General features: G+C 39.9%; 1 protein-coding gene across 1 annotated transcript in view; it reads right to left on the minus strand.

Annotated features, from left to right (window-relative positions):
- TRPC7 (transient receptor potential cation channel subfamily C member 7) overlaps positions 1-17127 on the minus strand; it is a 183411-nt gene that overhangs the window by 141195 nt on the left and 25089 nt on the right. The gene's annotated exons all lie outside the window — the stretch shown is intronic.

Consider the following 17127-nt stretch of genomic DNA (forward strand, 5'->3'; position numbering starts at 1 on the left):
TGCCCAAATTACTTTGGGATGTATTGCTATTTCTCTTTAACCTATACAAACCTACCACATCTCGCTTCCTGTTCAAAGTTCTGTTAATTATGGTGTTTGAACAAACTGACTTAGAAATTATATTGTTTGGAAAATACAGATCCTGCATCAAATAAACATCTCTTCCCTTGGTCTCACATGGAAGTTGAAATTTTAAAACAGTCAGTTTTAACCTTTACCCTTTGGCCTGATTTGCCCTAGTCTTAACCAGATCTGCTTCATTCATATCTCTAATTGAAGCCTGGGCTCTTTTTCACCTTTTTTTTTTTTTTTTTAACAGTTGCTGTATGCACTAATACTACATTCATATCTGCTGAGCTCTAGCTCTGAGTTTCAGGTGTCACACAGATACCCAAAGTTCCAGAGACTGATCAGGTTATACACAAAGGGATCAGCATTTCAGAGTTTGGAGATAGCCATTGCAATTCAGGAATAGATTTGACTGCTGTAAGAGCTTACAACTTTGATGATTTTTTAATAGCTCCCCTCTCATGGATTCAGAGACTTGCCTAAGGAAGATAGAAACTGTCTTTCAAGGAAATAGATTAGCAACTTGAGTATTTTATTCATTAATTCAGCAAGGATATTTGAGCACCCACAATGTGCCACATGCTGGGGATACACACCTAAATAAAACGTAGTCTTTGTTCTTGGGTCTTGCCTCAGGGTCTTGCCAGAGAAAATGACAAGTAACCAGATAAGGACCACAGGGAGACATAAGTGCCCTGGGGCAGAGTTGGGGCATTCTACCTGGGTTACCTGTATCAGGGAGCCTTCCAAGAGCAGGCAGAGGACAGACAGCTAGCTGGGTTGAAGCAGGTGGGGGTGGATGGTGGTGGAGAGAAGAGGTAATACAGAAAGGACATTCCAGGTAGAGGGATTAGCAAGTGCAAAAGACCAGAGGGGAGAGAACATTCACCAGTGTGTGGATTGTGATGTATATTAGCTGACTTTAGCCATAACAAGGTTATGTGTGTATGCTATGCACATTATTCAATATTTAACATACTTTTTCAAAATTATATAAGCATGAATATGTTTATGAACTTGTAGGGGATACTCTCTGCACATATATCTGGATTAAAAAATGCTGCTTGGTTCTCTCTTGCTTAGCTTTCAGAAGAGCCTCTCCTCAACTTTCTGCTTTTCCTGCTGGAACTGCAGCTGAACTGAGACTGGGAGGCATGGTTGCCTGTGTGAGCCTCAGCCCATTCCCACTCCTCACTGCCTTCTCCCTGGAGGTTCCAGGGCTGGCTCCAACTCTCTTCCCTCTCTGTACCCTTTCTCTCTGTCTTTCTCTCCCCTACTCCCCACAACACTCTACCAACCATAGGCCAGTTCTCCATGGCAGGTGATTGCTCCAAACTGTAGCCGGGCAGTGATTCAGAAAATCAGGCAGGATGTGTGTATTGAAGGAAAAAGAGGGACACTTAGTAGCCCTGTGGTTCATTTACATAGAAGCAGCCCCCACCTTGTCCCTGCCTTCCTGCCCTGCCCCCACGTCTCAGGTTGGCCTAAGCATGATTGGTTGCTCTCTGTGTTCACTAGAATGGGAGAGAATATTAAAACATGACTATTACTGTTATTACTACTGTTAACTATAATTTATTCATTGCTTACTATGGGCCAGGCTCTGTGCTGAGTCCTCATTGAATTCTCATGACAGACTGAGGAGGGAGATATTATCATTATCCCCCTTTAATAGATAGGGAAACTGAGGCCCAGAGACTTTAGTGGCAGTTGGAATTTGAACTCTAGTATGGCTGACTCCAAAGTCCATGTGCTCAAGCACTCACAGGTACTCATTTGATAAATATGCCAACTGCTCTGACACCTCTGAAACCTTGAGCATGACCCTGAAGGGGCAGGGTATGTGGAGGTGTTTAATATCCCTCCTGGTGAGAAGGAAGAGAAAGATGAGGGCCTATTGGTGAGAGGCAAAAGAACTGAAACCCCATAAGGCAATACCTGTGTTTCCATACCCAGAGGAAGGCCAGGGATATGAGAATTACCAACAGATGTTTTGGCAGTCAGAGAGTTAGGGTGGAAGTCTTCCCTAATGAGATGGATCATTTCTTCTGTTTCCAAGGTCCTAAGCCCGTTGTTGAAGTGCCAGTCTGTCATTCCCCCACTCTGTTTTTGGTCTCATTGGTCCCACTAGGTGGTCAGCTACCTATGTTCTATAACTTCTCCCCCAGCCTCACCCAGGATCATTGCTTTCATGGTGTAAAGTTATGGGGATGGGTAGAAAACCAGAGTTTGCAGAATTTCTCCCTTGTAGTGGCAGGAGAACCTTGCGCCTCATTCCTCAAACCATAGAGAAACAGAGTGTGGCGGGATCAGGCAGCATTGCTTGTGCCAGCTAAATTCTAAAGGGGGTAGCACAGTGACTGCTGTTCACGGTGCACTGGTTTCTGGCAATCACATTTTTTTGGTCTGTTTGCCCTGTTTGAGCTGAAGCATATGATATAGCTACAGAGTGATGCTGAATTAAAAACTCCCTCTTCCTGGATCATTTCAAAGCTTACAATCCACAGAGCACACCTAAGCCACTTTGGCCCATGGGTTGGTTTATGGAGGACCTCATTTATTCATTTATTTATGCATATAATCGACAAAAATCAGTAGAGCATCTGCTGCATGACAAGCATTATGCTAGGGCTCTGGAGATAAAATGGAGAGCGAGGCAACTCTGTCGTCACTGAACTTACAGACTGTAGGACTGGATAGACCATGAAGATCCTGCAGTGAAATGTGATGAGACTCTCTCTTTTTTGTGCAAATTAGTCCTGAGTTCCTTTGCATACAGCTCTGTAGTAATTCCTGGGAAAATATTTCCTTCTAAATAATCACAACTGGTAAGCTGCAGAAATAGGGAATGAGTCTGCTAGCTCAAAAGCTTGAGTACTTTCCAGTAATCCATGCCTTACAGAGATGTTCCACCTAGTTCAACATATACTTATTGAGCCTTGGAGATATAGGAGGAGTGAGAAGTGGTCACTGCTCACCCATGGGGAGACAACACACAGCCAATCATTTTAATATTATGTGGTGAATGCTGGTCATTTGTTCAACAAACGTTCACTGAATACCCGTTCTGTGTGAGGTGCTATTCTAAATCTTTAAGATGCAGCCATAAATAAAACAGGTAGAATCGCTACCCTTATGGAACTTAAATTTTACTGGGGGACTAGGGACTGTAGAGGGGATTGCCATTTCATGTAGATAGTTAAGCAGGGACTCTCTGAGGAAGTGATTGTGAATAGAGACTTGAAGGAGGTAAGGAAGAAAGTTATGTAGATTTATGAGGGAAGAATGTTACAGGAAGAAGGTCAGCCAGTGCAAAGATCCAGAAGAAAGAGAATGATGTTTTTGAGGAACAGCCAGGAGGCTGGTTACTGGAGCAGAGTGGGTGAAGGGGAGAACAAGAGGAGATGAGGTCACAGAAACAGCAGAGGACAGATGGTAAAGACTCTGGTAGGAATTTCTCAGGATTGTGTCATTTATTCTGGTGAGTTGGGAAGTAATTGGAGAGTTTCAAGCAGTGGAGTGACATGATCTGATTTATGTTTTAAGAGGATCACTCTGGCTGCTGGGTTGAGAATAAATTGCAGGGAACAAGGGTGGAAGTAAGAAGATCAAAAAGGAGGTCGTTGGAAGACCAATGTAGGAGGCTGTTATAATCACCCAGGGGAGAGATAAAGGTAACTTGGATCAGAAAGGCAAATGGTCAAGTGGGTGAGAGTATTGAATTCTAGATGTTTTTTAGAGATAGAGACACAAGGAGCTATTGATGTATTGGACCACAAGTAAGAAAAACAGAGGATACAGAAGGATAGAGTTGCCATTTATGGCATGGGCACTAGGATAGATAATTTTTAGCAAATATTTTCTCTTTCTTCTCCAAGAAGAGTATACTTCTTGCTCATTGATATTGGGCTTGGTTATGAGACTTGCTTTGGCCAATGAAATGTGGGTAGAAATGACAGTGTGTGAATTCTAAACCTAGGTCTTAAGAGGCATCGTGTATTTTCCCTTGGCCTTCTGGGAGCATATGACCTCCACTGAAAGAATAATGCACCCTAGGTAGCCACTGACTCTATGATCTGGGACCCAGAATGACATATGTAAAGCCACCTCTTCTGCTGACCCACAAACTTGTGAGCATGAAAATATATGTTTATTGTGTAGACTATTGAGTTTTGGGTGATTTGTAGCTCACTGATACAGGAACAGAGGTAGGCTATGTGCTTTGGTACATCAACATCAAAGACAGGCTCTTAGGCCTATCTGGGTATTCAGGGAAGTTTCCCTGAATAGATGAGTCAGGGCTGCATCTTGAAACTTAGAGAATAGTTATCCGGTTTAAGAGGTAGAGGAAGGGGCATTCCAAGCAGAGGTCATAACATGTAATAAAGGCATGGGGACACAAAAATACATGATCTATGAATATATAGAAAACTATGAAAGTAGAGGCAGAAGTTGGGAGAAGAGGATGATTCTGGAGAAGTAGTAAGGAGTGGGTCATGGAGAGTTTTCTTTTCCTTGGCTAGGAGCTTGGATTGTATTCCAGAGGCAGTGGGAAGCATTGCATCCTTTTAAGTGAGAGAATGCCATGGGCTAATTTGTGCCCTGGTGGGATCCTTCTGGTCCTGCATGAAGGATCGTTTCCCTCTTGGGAGATATTGTGGCCTGAGGGTAGAAGAACTGTCAGGAAGCTGCAGTAAACGTCTATTGTAAGATGGTAAGGATGGAGAGATGGAAATGGATTGGGGAAACAGATGGAATAGATTGGGGAAACATTTAAATTTTAGTACTACCAAGATTTAAGGTACAGAGGGAAGGAGAGCCCAATATGTGGCATGTTTGGGACATCAAATGCTGGGAGGAAATTCACTGACATGTCAATGTCTGATGAGATTATAGATGGTCTTTCTTTTCTTCTTTATACATGAATTTATTTTCTACATTAATTAGTAGATTGCCAATATAATATGATTTTTATTGTATATAATTACCAATTATTTTAGCAATATAATTATAAATTACTACTAATATAATCAGAAAAAAATACTTTGGCTATGTCATGGTGTTTAAATCTGCCTGTTTTCCTTTGGGTCAAGTTTGCTGAACCCTAAAATCTCAATGTTGGAAAAGCATGCTCATCTTGATGTTTTTCGGCCAGGGTTGTGGTCTTCTCGACTTCATCCCTGACAACTTTTATTTTTTTTAACAACAAATGAAAAGAAGACTCCCAAAAGGTTCAGAGCAAATGTTACCTACACATCTTATTTGTACTAACTGTATATTGTAAAAACATTTCAAAGAAACATTAATTTCAAGTTGGCATTACCAGATAATATCCTCTTCCAAAGGATTATGTCATGACTCACTTGATTATGGATTTAGAATAGTAAATGTGCATGAGGCTCATTTTCAAAGCAATTAAAGCACAGTGTATGTGTAGAAGTAATTTTTAAAAATCTGCTGGCAATTGCTAAAAGTCCTATTGATTAAGAGGAGCAAATAGCAAGATGGCAAGTGGCAATTAAAAAAAATGTAAAGCTCTGCTAATTAAAAAACAAAAACCTAGTTAGATAAGTCAGTGATTGTGATTTCTCTGCTCAAGAAGCACATGCCATGCTTTTCACCTTGGTGCCTTTGTCCATTGTATTCCCTTCTCTTCACTACCTCTAGGAACCCAACACCCTCTCAAAGTCAGCTTAAATGCAATTCCAGAGTGGCTTTGCTGATACATCTGGGGGAAAATCCACTGTTTCATGCTCTGGGATCCCACTGCATTTTCTTCTTAGGGTCCACTAGCCCTGTATTGATGACTTTTATTTCGGCTCTCTGTATTTTTGATTCTATTATACTTAACTAATTAACTTCATTCACTCTGTGTGGCCTGAGCCTCATATCCCAGAGCATGCCATATTGCAGGACTTAAATGCTACATAAAATTACTTAATACATATACTTTGATTTAAGAATCTTATTTGTAGGAAGCTGAGGAACAAGTAAGCCCTGGTGTGTGGCTATCAGGGTGTTAATCCAGGAGCAGTGAGGAGATAACTTTGCTTGGTCCTGAAGCCATAACTGACTGTTAAATGCCCATCATCTTATCCCTACATGAGAGTAGTTACTTTCTAAAGGGCCTCAGAAGAGAGGGGTAAATGATAAGTTAGTGATTGAATTTAAAAAAAGTTCAGTTCTAATCAGGAAAACCAGATTTCAGATTTTTGCTTTGAATTGATTTCTTGAATGAATGACTGAATAACATGTAGAAGTAGGACTCATTATACTATTTTGTCGATGAAGAGACTGATGCTTTGACATGATTTCGGTTACCTCCACAGCTTCTACTATCACCTACGTGCTGATGCTTCAACTATCACCTATGTGCTGGTACGTTCCACCCCCAAGGTGCAGTCTAAGGAACTGACTTAAACATTCAACTTCCAAGTGGTCATCTGTAACTGGTAAGTCCCACAAATACCGCAAACTTTGCATGACCCAAACTGAACATGTGGGTCTTCAACCTAACACCCAATCCTGAACTGCTTTCTGTTTTAGGAAATAATCTCCATCCACCTAGCTTCCTGAGCTGGAAACCCCAGGTTCAACTTTGTCTCTGACAATTCATTACCAAGACCCATGGATTCTTATCCAGTGTATCTCTGTCTGACCTTTACTCCCTGTTTGCACATCTATGGTCTTAATTCAAGTCCTCATCATTTAATGTCTAAACTTTCATGTGAGCCTCCTAGTTTACCAACAATTCCTTTTTCCATCCAGATGCCAAGTCATCATTCCCTTGTTTAAAAAGCTTCAGGATAATCAAGCATCTTTATTGTCATATTTCAACATACCTCACTCACATCAGTTTCTGGCCCCTTCCCATCATTGCATCTTCCCTCCAGCTACACGTGTTCACCATGTACATTGAACCTGTTTGTGCCTCTGTACATGCTTGTTTCCTCTGTCTTTATTCCTTTCTTTCTTTTCTCCATTGGTTAAACACCTACTCTTCCTTCAAGACCCACTTCAAAATACCTCTTCTGGGAAGTGTTCTCACATCAGTAGGCAGTTGATTGCTCTCTTCTCTGGTTCTCACAACACTTTGCTTATACAATGATTATAGCATGTATCACATTCCTTGTAATTATTTCTTACACTCAGTATTTTCTGTTGCTTTGAGGATCGGGACTAGATCTCATTTATAGTTCTAGCCCTAGTAATTAGTATAGTATCAGCACACAGAAGGAAGACCACCCATTTGCTGATAAATCATTTAACTACTCTCAAGACTATACCCTCATCTGTAAAATAGGAATAATAATGTCTTCTTAAATTTCAATTTGGATGTTATTTGTAAAAATGCTCTGTAGAAATGAGAAACAAAAATGGATAAAGAAGTGAGACAAATCATTAAGGAATTATTTAGTCCAAGTACCTGACCTTATGAATGAGGAAAATGAGTTGCAGAGTGATGAAATGACTAAGCCAAGGTCACATGGCAGTTAGTGGCAGAGGCTGGGTCTCCTGACTCAACACCTTCTGCTTCTACCTTTTTGCTTCTGGAGCCTCACCTCTCAAGGCTCCATGCTACTATTACTCAAAGGATCTTTTTGATGCCCTGTCATCCATGGTATACACCCATGTCCTGGCTCAAGGGAGAGTGTGGTCACAAGGCTCCAAGCTATTTGGTTCTCCCAGATAATCTCCAAGCTCTGATTACCATGAGAGTACTCCTCAAATATTTGCTTTGAGCAAAGAACAGCTCAACTCTATGCTTAAAACCTGGTTTTAAAATTGTAGTCTTAGTGGAGATAACATTTAGAGAAATAACCTCGTGCTCCTGGTTTTTTGCAGCTTAATTAAAACTTTTTTCCTCTTTCTGCACATTTCCTGAAACTCGTCTCCATGTTTATGTTTAAATACTTGTTTTAAACAGATAAAACATCAAGTTTTTCATGTGCTGTAGGAAGGTATTGGGCAAATTCTTTGGTATATGAACTTTAAGCAAAGTAAATAATCACTGGAATAGAGAAATTATCCAAAAGCACCTAGGCTTAGCATTCCCAAGTGAGATGAAAAATGCCCAAACAACTGATTTAAAAGACAAATATGCAGAAGAGGCTGGGGAGAGCTATTAATTCAACATGCAGAGCTCTGGCCCTCATCATGCAGAAGACCAGGGTACTTTTCCAAAGAAGGCAAACATGTGCTCTGACTGCCCAGGTCCAAGCCACTGTATTATGAGTAAGTGTGCTGCATTTCTAGGACCCAAGAGAGAGCAGCAGAGCTTAGCATTTCAGTGTGGACTTTCTGAATTTTCAAAGCATTTGTCAATCAGTAATTACCAAGCCTGCTCTGGAGCCCAGAAAAACAGGTTATTATTATTATTTTCACACTGGAGATATGGGAGACAGAGAGTTCATAATAATATGAAAGATGATCATGCTACCAAGCATTTGGGGAGCCCTTTTTTGTTTGAGAATTGACTGGTTCTTAGAAAATTTTAGACTCATTTATTCTTGCATCACTGTAATTTAAGGAAATAGATGTACAATTTTTAGTTTTCTTAGTTTTCCTGGATCTTACACCATACTGCCTCTATTGTGACCAGACCTTGCACTCCCTATCCCTCCAGGCCTGTTAGCAAAAGAATAGATGGCATTATGCCATCATTTTTTTATCAAGGGCAGATGGAAAAGTACGTGACTTTCTATTGCTCTGGCCCTAGAGCCCTCTGTTGTTCAATGTATGAAAGAAAGCCCATACCAGGACATTCAGAGAGTCTTAACACTACACTGTGTTTGAATGTGTAACATTTGTGATGGATATTCATTGCATAGTTTATAAATGGAAAAGGAAAAGAGAGACATTTAATTGATTAACACCAAATGTGATTTCTGGCTCTTTACATCTAAGTGATGGAGATTTTTTTCGCTTTGCAATCAAATGCAGTTCTCTCAGTTTTCTCAGTTGGCATTTAATGGACTCTATTTTGGGTCCAGGGACTGTGATGGCATTTGCCAGCTTCTTCTAATTCACAGGCTAATGGGAGAGGAAACAAAACAATGACTTTTTTTCTATTATGCAGCCTACAAACCAAATACCATTATAACCCAACAACTGAAAAAAAGCATTTTTTATAAAATTAAAAATTAATTAAATGTGGCTTTTGGCTGTTTCTTTATAAAATTTGTGGCTGAAATATACATATCTTGGGTTTGATAGGCAGATAGGTGATCACTTCCACTGGCAACCGCCTTCATTCTGCTTAATTACACTAAGTTCTCTTGATTGATATTTTCAGAGACAACAGGTTTTGACTATGCAAGTAGAATCAAATCTTGGTAGCTGACCAAAAAGAACAGAGGAATATTGCTGTTGAGAAGGTGAGAGGCTTTCTTCCTTACATCAAAATAAATTCCAGGTGGATTAAAGAGTTAAACACACAAAATTGTAATTATAGAAGCACGAGAAGAAAACATGTGCATTTAAAAAAATAATCTTTGTGTAGGGACAACCTTTCTAAGCAAGACATGAAACCTAGAAACCATAACTGAAGAGACTTACAAATAAAAAAACAGAAAATTTAAGCATCATTTATGTTAAGAAAAGAATTCCATAAAGAAAACAAGACAAGCTAAAAAATATTTCAACACATGTTGAGAAGTATTTGCAACATACTTAAAATTTTTTTAAAAATAATTCATACAAATCGAAAATAAAAAGAGAAGGAAGTCAAGAGAAAATGGGCAAAAGTCAGGAATAGACAGTTCACAGAAAAAGAAATACAAATGAACAATAAACAAAAAGTTGTTTAACCTTACTCATAATAAAAGAAATTTGAATTAAGATGGCATCTAGATACCGTTTCTTACCTATAAAATCTATAATAATTGAAAAGTTTGATAACACCCATTGTAGACAAGGAAGTGGGGAAAAGCCACTCTCATACACTGTTGGTGAACTTCTGGGGCTACCTTTTGGGAGGGCAGTTGCCAATCTCTAACACAAATTTAAATGTGCGTGCTCTTTAACCCAGCAACTCCATTTTGAAGAGTTAATCCTACAGATATCATAGAAGTGCACTAAGTTATATGTAAAACGATATGTAATGTGGAACTGTTTATTAAAACAAAAAACTGAAACTAACCTAAATGTCCATCAGTAAGAGAATGTAACATAAATACAGTGCATCTGTGTTGTGGAACACTCTATAGCTGTTGAGGAGAAAGAGGTAGACTTGTTGATGCTGATGTGGAAAGATGTCTCTGTCAGATTTTATCAGTAAGTCAAAACAATAACTTGCCAAAACGAATTTAGAGTATGTTTTAATACATTTAAAACAAAGAGTAATATATATATATGCATATTCAAAAACACACACTTGCCTATTTATGCATAAAAGATTTATACCCAGATATGAAATGTTACTAACAAGGTTAACTCTAGGGTTTGTGACTGAGACAAGGGAGATGATTTAGGAAGGGGGCGCTTACTTTCACTGTACATTATTGGGTCCATCTGAATTTTTAAAAAATTCCTTCAATTAACACATATAAAAAGAAAATGAGCTATTTCTTAATTTTTATATTTATAAGGGGAACCCTCAAGAAGAAACCACACTCTTACTGCTCCAGGTTTAGGTCCTGAAGCTGACTTGGAACTCTTCAATTTACAAATCAGCAACTCTGCGGGACTATAGATTATTATCACGATTTAGTTCTTGTCCACATTATGGCTTAATTCTGTTGAAATAATCGAGCATATCGGGGTCTTGTTGTTGAAGCCATTTAAAAAACAAATCTCTGATCTTGGCCCTCTTATCATTGATTTAAAATTCTAGCTCCTTCTTGTTGATCCTCAGGGAATATAGCCGTCACCATTCTTTCCTAAGAGTCCCTCAGGAAATTATTTGCACCCTCTTAGTGCTCCCCACCCCCTACTCCACCACTTCTTTCTTTTACTCAAGTGTGCGATTTCCAGGAGTCTTCTAATTGCCTTTTAAAAATAACCTCAACAAAAAATGGCAAAAATTCCATCTAGGGGTAGTTGGCTAGATATGCCTTGGTCCTGCCTGGTTCATCCCTGGGTTTACCTGAGCTGGCAAGTGAGTGTGAGCTCGCCTCTCTCTGCTCACCAAGCCCATCCTATAGGGTAGTCAACAAAGTATCTAGGCTCCCAGTAATTTGTCTTCTAATTCTGTTCAGGGCTTCCAGCTGCTGGGTTCATGAGAGAAGAAGCCTCTAGAAAAATGAGGACACCTATCTCCCTTCTAACTGGATTGTCACCAGCCCTTAGGAGCAGTGGGCTCTGTTTTGGAAAGATGGGCTGAAGGTGACACTGTGGAACTAAGTGAGTCTAGAAGTTGGCCCACCTATCTGTTTCTCTCTGACGAGGGCTCAGAACACCCCTTTCCTACTCTGAAATACTTGGTCCTTCTCAGTCCTGAGGCCTACTATCAACCTAATCTGGGCTGCAGAAGTTGCTCTATGGTAAGAACTTACTAAATTGTCAGATATTTAGTTTTTTTCACTCTGACGCTAAAATTTTCTAGTAACTGATATTTATGAATAGTTGACATAATATGCGGCAAATGCCAGTGTTACAATATTCAGTGAGAAAACCAGGATTCCAATTGTTTAAACAGTCTTGTCACAATTGAACAAAACAAACAAATAAATCTATGCATAGGAAATCTTCCTACCAGATAATAGTCCACAGAATAAAGTCAAAGGAATGAAATGGGGTGCTGATGGAGAAATAGACACATGCAACACTGGAATGGAATAGAAAGCCAGAAACAGATATGTGTGCATTTGGGAGCTGGTATGTGATAAGGGTGGCATCACAGATTAGTGAGGAAAAGTTAGATTATTTAATAGATGATGTTGGAATACTAACTCACCAGAAGGAAAAAAGCAATATCTGATACAAACTCACCCTACATAAAAAATTAAACTCCAATTGTACTAAAGAGTTAAAAGTGAATGGTAAATCTATGAAGGTAACAGAAGAAAAATTAGACATTAATGTAGGAAAATTTTTTGAAGGATTTAAAATTAAATGTGCAAACCATTTAAAAATAAGAGTTTCTATTCAACAAAGGGTGCCATAGACAAACATAGCAGATGAATGACAGACTGAGAGAAGATATTTGCAATGTGTAAAATAGACTAGAAAGTAGTATTTAGAGTATATAAGGAACTACTGCAAGTCCACTTAAAAATATCCCCAAACAGAAATCCTATTGAAAAGTGGACAAGGGAATTGCCTCTGTTAAGAAGAGGCGGTTCACAGAAAAGAGAAATCCATATGCATAAAAACTATATGAAACCCTCAGCCTCACTAGGAATGAGAGAAATGCAAATTAAAATAGTTTTACATCCCTCACACTGACAAATGTTAGAAAGGAGGATAATGCCTGGAACTAGTAGCACATGGCAAATCAGAGTCCCCAAGGCAATGTAGACTAGGGTAGGCCTTTGGGGGAGCAGTCTGTGGGACACTTAGTGAAATTAATCATGGACATTCCTTCCTGGGAATGTAACACAAAACCCTTCAATAGGATCATAAGGGGTTACAGAAATGTCCTTTGCAGCATTATTTTTGGTAACAAGAAATTAGGGGGAAATCTAAGTCACTTATCCACTCCTATAGTGGATAAGTGAAAGGCTTTAGGAACAGAGAAGAGAATACCAGGTAGCAGACAGAAGCAGTGGACTAGGTTTACATACAGCAACATGGAAAGATCAGCAAAAACATGGTGTTGACTGAATTATGTATCTGAATGTGGTTAAAAGGGAAAATTTTAGGTGGATATATGCTTCCAGAATTAAAAAAACAACCACCATAGGACCATATGGACTATAGTTAATAGTACGATTATAATTGAAATATTCAGCAACTGCGAGAAGAAGTGAAGCTATGAGACGCACAACAAGGTGAATGGACCCTGTAGACAGCATTTTGAGTGAAGTATGTCAGAAATGAAAAGACAAACATTATAATGCCTCACCATTGTGGACTGGCTGCAATGGGTTAACTCAGAATTGAATCTTAGAGCACAGCTTATCAGAGGAATGCTTATTGTAATGGTCCCCAGATTGCAAGCTCTTACAGCACTCATATCCATTCCTGAATTTAATGGCTATCTCCAAATTCTGAGATGGTGATCCCTTTGTGTGTGGCCTTGGTCTCTGGAACTTTCAGTATCTGTGTGACACCTGAAACTCAGAGCTAGAGCTCGGCAGATATGAGTGTCAGTATTAGTGCATACAGCAACTTTTAAAAAAGCTGAAAGAGTCCAGACGTTGATTAGAGCTATGAAGGAAGAAGATTTGGTTAGGACTAAGGCAAATCGGGCCAAAGGGTAAAGGACAATATTGACTGTGTTTTAAAACTTCGGCTTCCATGTGAGACCAAGGGAAGAGATGTTTATTTGGTGTAGGATCTATATTTTCTGTAGTACACTAGATGATTTAACTTGTACGGTTGGTTGGTTTGAACACCATAATTACATGAAACTTTGAATAGGAAGTGAGATCTGGTAGGTTTGTACACCTTAGTGTGAAATAGTGACACATCGCAGAGTAATTTGGGCAGAGAATAAAAATATATATGCAGGCTCCCCCTGATAAGCTGGGGGAAAATGTAGAAATGTTGAACTTCCCCACCTGGGTTGTTGCTGATGTTCTCACAAACATTAAGGATTGACGGTTTGGTATGCCGAGCCCTCTATCTTGGGGCTTGCCCTTGTGAAGCTTGTTACTGCAAAGAAGAGGCTAAGTCTGCTGATAACTGTGCCTAAGAATCTCCCCCAGAGTTCCTCTTTGTTGCTCAGATGTGGCCCTCTCTCTCTAGCTAAGCCAACTTGGCAGGTGTACTCACTGCCTTCCCCACTACATGGGACCTGACTCCCAGGGGTGGAAATCTCCCTGGCATCATGGGATATGGCTCCTGGGGGTGAGCCTGGACCCAGCATCATGGGATTGAGAACTTCTTGACCAAAAGGGGGATGTGAAATGAAACAAAATTTCACTGGCTGAGAGATTTCAAATGGAGTCGAGAGGTCACTCTGGTGGGCATTCTTATGCGCTATATAGATATCCCTTTTTAGGTTTCAGTGTATTGGAATAGCTAGAAGTAAATACCTGAAACTATCAAACTCCAACCCAGTAGCCTTGACTCTTGAAGATGGTTGCATAGCTATGTAGCTTACATGGGGTGACAGTATAATTGGGAAAACCTTGTGGATCGCACTCCCTTTATCCAGTGTATGGATGGTTGAGTAGAAAAATGGGTACAAAAACTAAATGAAAAATAGAGTGATATGGGAAGGATGATTTCAGTGTTCTTTTTCCTTTTATTTTTTATTCTTATTTTTATTCTTTCTGATGTAAAGAAAATGTTCAAAAAATAGATTAGGGTAATGATGTACAGCTGTGTGATGGTGATGTGAATAGGTGATTGTACACCATGGATGATTGTATGGTATGTGAATCCTCTAGAAAACGAAATTAAAAAATAGTACAATTATCCTAATATTCTCTCATCAATTGTAACAAAGTTACCATACTAACACGAAATGTTAAAAATGGAGGTGGTATAGGGGAAGTATGTATTTTCTGCATAATCTTTCTGTAAACCTACAACTTCACCAAGAAAAAAATATAGAATAACAGAAAAAAAATGGTGTTGAGTAAAAATGAGTAAGAAGGAATGCAATCACATTCCCTTTTATGTAAACTATAAACACACACACATAAATCAATAATATATTTTTCTAAGTCTCCATTAAAATACAAGCACCATGAAGGCAGGAATTTACAGGGTTTTGATGATCTCTAAGTATTCCTAGCCTCTAGAATTTTGAACATAGTAGGTGCAAAAGAAATATTTCTTGAATGAATGAATGATACATACCTATATATCTAATGTTTATATCTAAATACATTAAATACATTGGAGCAGGTGGCTTTTGAGGGAAGAAGGGAAAATATGTATGAGGATAAAGCATGAAGGGAAATTAAAACATTACAGTAGAGAGGTGGGGCAAGAAGGCAGAGCGGTGAGGTGTGGGTTTTAGTTACTCCTCCAAGGCAGTAGGTAGAAAGCCAGGAACTGCGTGGACTGGACACCGCAGAGCACTTTGACTTTGGGCATACTTCATAGAACACTCATGAATGTGTAGAACAGCTGAAATCAGCAAAATCTGTAAGTTCTTGCAGCCAGGGGAGCCCTGTCCCTCCCTGCCAGGCTCAGTCCTGTGGGATGAGGGGCCTTCAGTGCTGGGAACCAGGAGGGAGAACTGCAGTTGCAACTCTGATTGAAAACGCAGGCTGCTGATTGAAACTCCAAACATAGATAGACTGAGACCAGACACCAGAGCATCTTGGAGCAGTCAGCCCAGCGGAGAGGAGATAGGGCTAGCAAAAACAGCAAAAAAAAAAAACAAAAAAAAAAAAACCCAAAAATAAAAACAGAGACTTTTTGGAGTTCCGGTGAACATAAAAAGGAGAAAGGCAGGGCTCAAACACAGTCAGGCATATATGCAAATCCAAAGGGCAAGGACCCTTGTCTGAAGAGCTGGTTTCTTTACTTTCTTGATTGTTCCTTAGTGGCCCTAATCTCCTGTCTCTTAGCATTTCAGTAGCCCATTAGATCTGCAAAGAGGGCCTTTCTTTTTCTTTTACTTTTTTTTTTTTTTTTAACTTTTTCTCTTTTTCTAAAACAATTACTCTAAGAAGCCCATTACAGAAAGCGTCAAAGACTTGTAGTTTGGGCCCAGGCAAGAGCAGAGCTAAGATAACTCTGAGGGACAAAGCAGTAAGTCTAGTGGCTGAGAAAATTCGCTAAACACTGTAACTTCCCAAGAAAAGAGGGGCTTCTCCTTACAGCCATCTTCCCAGTGGGCTGGGAATGCTCCTGCCTGGCACTGGTGACACAGCCCAGAGCTTCCCCAAACAACCCAGTGTGATGGAAAGTGTTTCCAGCAACACGCGCACATGCCACGATATCTGGCATGGACAGTAGCCTTTTGCACACCCCCAGCTGATTGTACCGGAGCTGGGAAGGTGGAGCTGTGTGAAAAGGGGGAAATTAACACGCCCCATTCAGCCATCCTTTCAGCAGGCTGGGAACGCCCCTACATGGCCCTGTGTGGCCCAGAATTTCCCTTGGGGGATGGCGCTCACCTGTGATGTAGCACAGTCTTCTCTCAGCAGAGGCCCTTAGGAGGGCACGGCTTGGAAGAGGGACCCACTCGCAAGTCCCAGGGACCATACGCCAATACCAAGAACTTGTGGGTCAGTGGCAGAGACAAACTGTGGCGAGACTGAACTGAAGGATTAGACAATTGCAACAGCTTTAAATCTCCAGGAACACCTGGGAGATTTGATTATTAAAGCCGCCACCCTCCCTAACTGCTCAGACACACGCCCCACATTCAGGGTGAGCAGCACCAACTACACACGCAAACTTTGTGCATCTGTTGGACCTCCACAAGACTTTGACCCCCACTCACCACAAAGACAAAGTTGGGGAGAACTGGCTTGAGGGGAATAGTTGGCTTGTGGATGCCACTTGCTGGTTAGTTAGAGAAGGTGTACTCCACCAAGCTGTAGATCTGACAAATTAGAGATAAATGTTTGAATCAGTCTACATATCCTAAAAGAACCCTATGAAGTTAAGCAAATGCCAAGAGGCCAAAAACAACAGAAAATTTTAAAGCATATGAAAAAACCAGACAATATGGGTAACCCAAACCCAAAAACCCAAATCAGAAGATCAGTGGAGACACAGTACTTGGAGCAATTAATCAAACAACTAAAGATAATGAGAGCATGGTACAGGATATAAAGGACATGAAGAATACTCTAGAAGAGAATAAAGAAGAAATTGCAAGAATAAATAGAAATATAGATGATCTTATGGAAATAAAAGAAACTGTCGACCAAATTAAAAAGATTCTGGATACTCATAGTACAAGACTAGAAGAAGCTTAACAGCAAATCAGTGACCTTGAGGACAACAGAACGGAAAATGAAAGAACAAGAGAAAGAATGGGGA

Source organism: Choloepus didactylus, chromosome 13 (assembly GCF_015220235.1).
Source record: "Choloepus didactylus isolate mChoDid1 chromosome 13, mChoDid1.pri, whole genome shotgun sequence".
NCBI lineage: Eukaryota > Metazoa > Chordata > Mammalia > Pilosa > Megalonychidae > Choloepus > Choloepus didactylus.